At 58.9% G+C, this 6,133-nt stretch overlaps 2 non-coding genes across 2 annotated transcripts; both read left to right on the top strand.

Annotated features, from left to right (window-relative positions):
* Positions 1-2,042: 2,042 nt before the first annotated feature.
* On the top strand, positions 2,043-3,857 carry LOC142791109 (small subunit ribosomal RNA). The gene has a single exon (XR_012890017.1). It is a non-coding gene; the product is annotated as a small subunit ribosomal RNA (ribosomal RNA).
* Positions 3,858-5,576: 1,719 nt separating this feature from the next.
* Positions 5,577-5,729, top strand: LOC142791082 (5.8S ribosomal RNA). Its single transcript, XR_012889991.1, has one exon. It is a non-coding gene; the product is annotated as a 5.8S ribosomal RNA (ribosomal RNA).
* The last annotated feature ends 404 nt before the right edge of the window (positions 5,730-6,133 follow it).

The raw sequence follows: 6,133 nt of genomic DNA, 5'->3' as shown, positions 1-6,133 counted from the left end.
CGAGCTCGGGTAACCCAGGTCGCAATGGGAGCCGCGCACGAAAGCGGCGTCGCGAGACGCGTTCGCGGTCGCTAGTCGCACGAGCTCGGCAACCGCGTCAGCCGGCGCGGAGTTCGGGATGCCGACGGCTAAGTGGGTACCGCTGCTCGGATGTTCGCCGTTTTTGGCCGAGTGAGTGCTGGCACTCCGGCGAAGCCAAACGGGGCCGATTCCGGCACGATATCGGCGTCTTTCTACGTGCTCGCCGGCGACCGTCGCACGAGTACGGCAAAGTGCGTCTGCCGGGGCGGGGTTTGCGACGCGTACGCAATAGTGAGAACCGTCGCTCGGATGTTCGTCGTCTTTCGCCGAGCCAGTGCTGGCACTCCGGCGAAGCCGAACGGAGCCGATTCGGGCACGATATCGGCGTCTTTCCACGTGCTCGCCGGCGACCGTCGCACGAGTACGGTAAACCGCGTCAGCCGGGGCGGAGTTCGGGACGCCGATGCGAAAGTGGGAAGCGCCGCTCGGATCTTCGCCGTTTTTGGAGGAGTCAGTGGCGGCACTCCGGTGAAGCCAAGGTGCGCCAATTCGCGCACGATATCGGCGTCTTTCGACGTGCCCGCCGGCCACCGTCGCACGAGTACGGCAAACCTCGTCTGCCGGGGCGGGGTTTGCGACGCCGACGCAAAAGTGGGAACCGCCGCTCGGATGTTCGCCGTTTTTGGCAGAGTGAGTGCTGGCACTCCGGCGAAGCGAAAGAGCGTGAATGCGCCCACGAAAGTAGCGTATTTGGACGTGCTTGACGGCGACCGCCGCAGGAGTACGAAAAACCACGTCAGCCGGGGCGAGCGACCCACGGCGGTCTGGGTGCTTATCGCTGCTATTATAGGGGCACCCCGGCAGACGCAGAAAGAAAAAAAAAAAATGGGGACATGGCGTGCGTCACCGTGCGGCTTCGCAGCGTTGCCGAAGTCGCCGAGCCCTTCGACTGAGCCGAACGGCGGACAGGGAACGTTGGTCGGCCGTTCTAACCTGTCGGTGCCACGCCGAGACGTCGTTAAGGAAAACCGCGTCGTGGGCCTCTACGACGCCGTCGAGTCGTTGTACGTTTGGTGTCCAGCGTGTCGGCGGCGAGTAGCGGACACGTCGTTCACGACTTCGGTCTTTCGCAGTCGACGCGAACTTGCGGAGAGTCGTGGTGCCTCACGTTTTCGGCAGAAACCGCGGCGGAATTTTCCCGTGCGTGCGCGCACGACCTCGGTGCTGTGCCGTCAGCGTAGTGTTGCACAAACTCGTGGCCTACCCAAGGTGCGGTACGTTTGCGGCCGTATCCTCGGTGGGAATTTCGTGAGTAGGGTCGCAAATTCTACGACCTCGGCGGGTTTGAGAGCGACGTAGACTTGTGGCACGCTCAACGTGCCACACGTTTCGGGGCACACCCGCGGTGAAATTTTCTCGAGTACGCTCGTATTAGTGCCCAAGGAGGTCTGGGTACTTATCGCTGCTATTATGTGGGGGTTCTCGTGAGCGGCGTACGCGAAAGCGACCGGGTGTCTGATATGCGGCGGGCTTCGGCCTCGTCAAGCGTGTCCTCGGGTCTGCTCCAGGGGAATCCACGGCAGTCGTCTGCAGCCTCATCCGCTTGATGCGTTAGGGGCTGGTTGTCGGACGGTGCCGTTTTACCACGATATCGAGGTGTGTTCCGTGTCGTCCTCGGGCGATTCAGATGCGAAAGCGCCGAAGACGCGGGCGTGACCCGTCGTCTGGCGGCTTTGCAGTCTCGGCTCCGTTGCTAGTTCCGGCCGGTCCACCGACAGTGCAGCGGGCTTGGGCAACCCGCACGGCGCGACCGAGTCGATGCAACGAAAAAGAGCGAGCATGAACGTGCTTCTTGCCGCACGGCTCCCACTCGTCTTTCGGGAAGGTTGTGCCGTAGCGAGCTCGAACGCCGTCATCTCGGAGTGCAAAATAAGCGTGTTGGGGCGCCTGAAGGTGGCCTCCGCCGCACACAGACTGCGTCCGGCCCGCCGAAGGCGAGGACGGACGCGCAGTCGAACGATTACCTGGTTGATCCTGCCAGTAATCATATGCTTGTCTCAAAGATTAAGCCATGCATGTCTAAGTACATGCCGAAATAAGGCGAAACCGCGAATGGCTCATTAAATCAGTTATGGTTCCTTAGATCGTTTCTTCCTACTTGGATAACTGTGGCAATTCTAGAGCTAATACATGCAGTGAGCCTGGAGCCCTTTGGGTAACGGGTGCTTTTATTAGACCAAGATCGATCGGGTTTCGGCCCGTATTGTGTGGTGACTCTGGATAACTTTGTGCTGATCGCATGGCCACGAGCCGGCGACGTTTCTTTCAAGTGTCTGCCTTATCAACTTTCGATGGTAGGTTACTTGCTTACCATGGTTGTTACGGGTAACGGAGAATCAGGGTTCGATTCCGGAGAGGGAGCCTGAGAAACGGCTACCACATCCAAGGAAGGCAGCAGGCGCGCAAATTACCCACTCCCGGCACGGGGAGGTAGTGACGAAAAATAACAATACGGGACTCTTTTGAGGCCCCGTAATTGAAATGAGTACACTCTAAATCCTTTAACGAGGATCAATTGGAGGGCAAGTCTGGTGCCAGCAGCCGCGGTAATTCCAGCTCCAATAGCGTATACTAAAGCTGCTGCGGTTAAAAAGCTCGTAGTTGGATCTCAGTTCCAGACGAGTAGTGCATCTACCCGATGCGACGGCTCGGACTGAACATCATGCCGGTTCTTTCTTGGTGCACTTCATTGTGTGCCTCGAGATGGCCGGTGCTTTTACTTTGAAAAAATTAGAGTGCTCAACGCAGGCGAGTCGCCTGAATAAACTTGCATGGAATAATAGAACAAGACCTCGTTTCTGTTCTGTTGGTTTTTGGAATACGAGGTAATGATTAAGAGGGACGGACGGGGGCATTCGTATTGCGGCGCTAGAGGTGAAATTCTTGGACCGTCGCAAGACGAACTACTGCGAAAGCATTTGCCAAGAATGTTTTCATTGATCAAGAACGAAAGTCAGAGGTTCGAAGGCGATCAGATACCGCCCTAGTTCTGACCATAAACGATGCCAACCAGCGATCCGCCTGAGTTACTCAAATGACTCGGCGGGCAGCTTCCGGGAAACCAAAGTATTTGGGTTCCGGGGGAAGTATGGTTGCAAAGCTGAAACTTAAAGGAATTGACGGAAGGGCACCACCAGGAGTGGAGCCTGCGGCTTAATTTGACTCAACACGGGAAAACTTACCCGGCCCGGACACTGGGAGGATTGACAGATTGAGAGCTCTTTCTTGATTCGGTGGATGGTGGTGCATGGCCGTTCTTAGTTGGTGGAGCGATTTGTCTGGTTAATTCCGATAACGAACGAGACTCTAGCCTATTAAATAGGTGCGGGGTTCCCAGCACCTTACAACCTTCTTAGAGGGACAAGCGGCTCCTAGCCGCACGAAACAGAGCAATAACAGGTCTGTGATGCCCTTAGATGTCCGGGGCCGCACGCGCGCTACACTGAAGGAAGCAGCGTGTCTTTATCCCTGTCTGAAAAGACTGGGTAACCCGTGGAACTTCTTTCGTGATTGGGATAGGGGCTTGCAATTGTTCCCCTTGAACGAGGAATTCCCAGTAAGCGCGAGTCATAAGCTCGCGTTGATTACGTCCCTGCCCTTTGTACACACCGCCCGTCGCTACTACCGATTGAATGATTTAGTGAGGTCTTCGGACCGATGTCCGGCGCGGCCTTTCGGTTGCGCCGGTCTGTTGGAAAGATGACCAAACTTGATCATTTAGAGGAAGTAAAAGTCGTAACAAGGTTTCCGTAGGTGAACCTGCGGAAGGATCATTAACGGATTGTGAAGGGTGAGCGCCTCAGCTGCGTCTGCGCCCGACACTTTCTGCCGCTGACCCCGTTTGGACGCGGGGTCGGCTTTTCCCCACGGGGCTGCCTGAATGTGGAGCGGCACCCCGTGACAAATTGTTGCGCCCAGCGGACGCCAACACCGCGACCTTGGACGGTCGGCCAGGTGGCGGACGCGGGTACAAACGGCGCAACGCACTCATAGGTCGGCTTTCGACCCGCCACAGCACCGTGGCTCGAAGCGCTCGAAATGCGCGACCCGACCGCTGCGGGACCGCCTAGTACTGTAAACAGGAGCGGCGGAGCGCGAACGGCGAGTCGTGGTTACGTCGGTAGAAGGCGAGGCTGCGCGTTCCCGAAACGCCAGCCGAGTGCCCTCCCGACCGTTCGAGCGTGCAAGAACGAGACCCGACAATCGCGCGGCGACTGCCAAGTACGAGAGGAACGGCACAAGCGTCGGCGGTCGGTCAAGGAACTGGCGATGTGACGGGTCCGCTGTGCACCAGTGCATACCGTCCCGCCGTCCGCGGCAAGCGCCTCCGCGTCCTCGGGTGACGGAGGCTGCCGGTCGGTTCTTGCAGGCGAGGGATCTCGCTGGCACCGGTTCGCGTTGACGCGCGGCCGGTCATGGCACGGCGATGCGACGGCCGAGGTGCGCAGTACTCGATGGAGGAACCGCACGCTCCGATGACCGTCCCGCCCTCCGCGGCGTATGCGTACCGACCGTAATGGTTGCAGCAGCGCCGGCCGGCTTTTGAATTCGCCACACGAAACACGGTGCGAGATCGCGGTTAGGGGAGCGTCGACGTTGCCAGGCGTTTTGCTTGCTGCCGAGGGAAAGGCGGCACGGCCACGTCGCGCTCGTCGCGATTAGCGGGTCTGCGCGCTTTGGGAAGGTGCCGCAACGACTTGCCGAAAGAGGAAGCACGGAAGAACGAGGGACTTGGACGTCCCGACAATTGAACGCACTTGCGGCCAGGCCCTTGCTGGCTTCGTTCTTCCGCCTCGAGTAGGCTCGTACGCGGCTCCGGCGCCGAAAGTGGTCCTTGGCACCGACTTCGGTGGACGTGGGAAGTGCCGCGCAAGTACGGCGCGCCTGGCTCCACCTGTTGGCTAAAGTAGGCAGCCGGATCGGCATTTTGGTGTGCGGTGGCAAACCGTGGATGCGAAAAAAGCTTGTGCGATTTCGTGGAACAAAAAGCGGGGGTCCCCCTTTTTATGCGGAGGAGACCGACCCGCCTGCCGTGGTGAACCGCGACGCCACGGTAAAAACGGGAGAGGCTTGTCGATGGGACCGTGCATCCCGCGCTCCACGGAGGCCGGGAGGCGGCCGCCCGAGGAAATGTGTAGCCGTCGAGGCCCGCATCTGCGTGCACTCTTATCCAAATGGGTGTACCGCAGGCATTTTCTGGTTAGGCGGGCCAATGAGAGCGAGCACACAACGATACCTACGGGTCCGGCTTGGAGAACCGGCTTCGACGCCTCCCGAGTATTTATAGAGGGGTGGACCACGAAAGCACTCGCAAGTAGCGAAAGCGAAACGCCGTCCGAAACACACCGTTTGCTCGATTTGCGGCAGCCGAAAAAGGCGCGGCAGAGTTTTGGAGTCCAAGCGTGCGCTGAAAAGCGCCCTTCTTGGCCACTGTTTGGCCGAGTGCCAGAAACGTTTGGTTTTGACTGTACGGAATTGAACAAACACTTTTTCACGACTCTAAGCGGTGGATCACTCGGTTCTCGGGTCGATGAAGAACGCAGCCAGCTGCGAGACTTGGTGTGAATTGCAGGACACACTGAGCACTGATTCTTTGAACGCACATTGCGGCCTTGGGTCTTCCCTTGGCTTCGTCTGTCTGAGGGTCGGATCACATATCAAGAGAGCCTTCGGCGCACAAGGGAACGTGAGCCGTCGACTCGTTTTGACCGCGTCGGCAACACGGACAGCACGCTGAACACCTCACAGCGAGCGCCAACAGCGGCCACTCAAGGGCGAGACGGTGGCGACCGTCGTGCCAGAGCCCAACCGAAACGGGGGCGACCGACTGCATTGAGGATGTGGCACCTCGTTGAGACCGCCGCAGGACTTCGAGTCGGAAGGAAGCCTGCAGGGAAAGTGCGGTCGAGGTTGCGTACTCCTCTCTGCGACCGGGCGCGCAAGAGCTGCGAGAGCCACGGACGCGCAACTTTAACGCACGGTAAACACGAGGAGCGAAAGCCGGCCAGCAAAGCTTCTCCAGCCGTGCGCAAAGTGCGCGAGATCGCAGCCT

Source organism: Rhipicephalus microplus, unplaced genomic scaffold (assembly GCF_043290135.1).
Source record: "Rhipicephalus microplus isolate Deutch F79 unplaced genomic scaffold, USDA_Rmic scaffold_137, whole genome shotgun sequence".
Lineage (NCBI taxonomy): Eukaryota > Metazoa > Arthropoda > Arachnida > Ixodida > Ixodidae > Rhipicephalus > Rhipicephalus microplus.
Note: the sequence above shows the minus strand (reverse complement) of the source record. Positions and strands in the feature narration are given on the sequence as shown.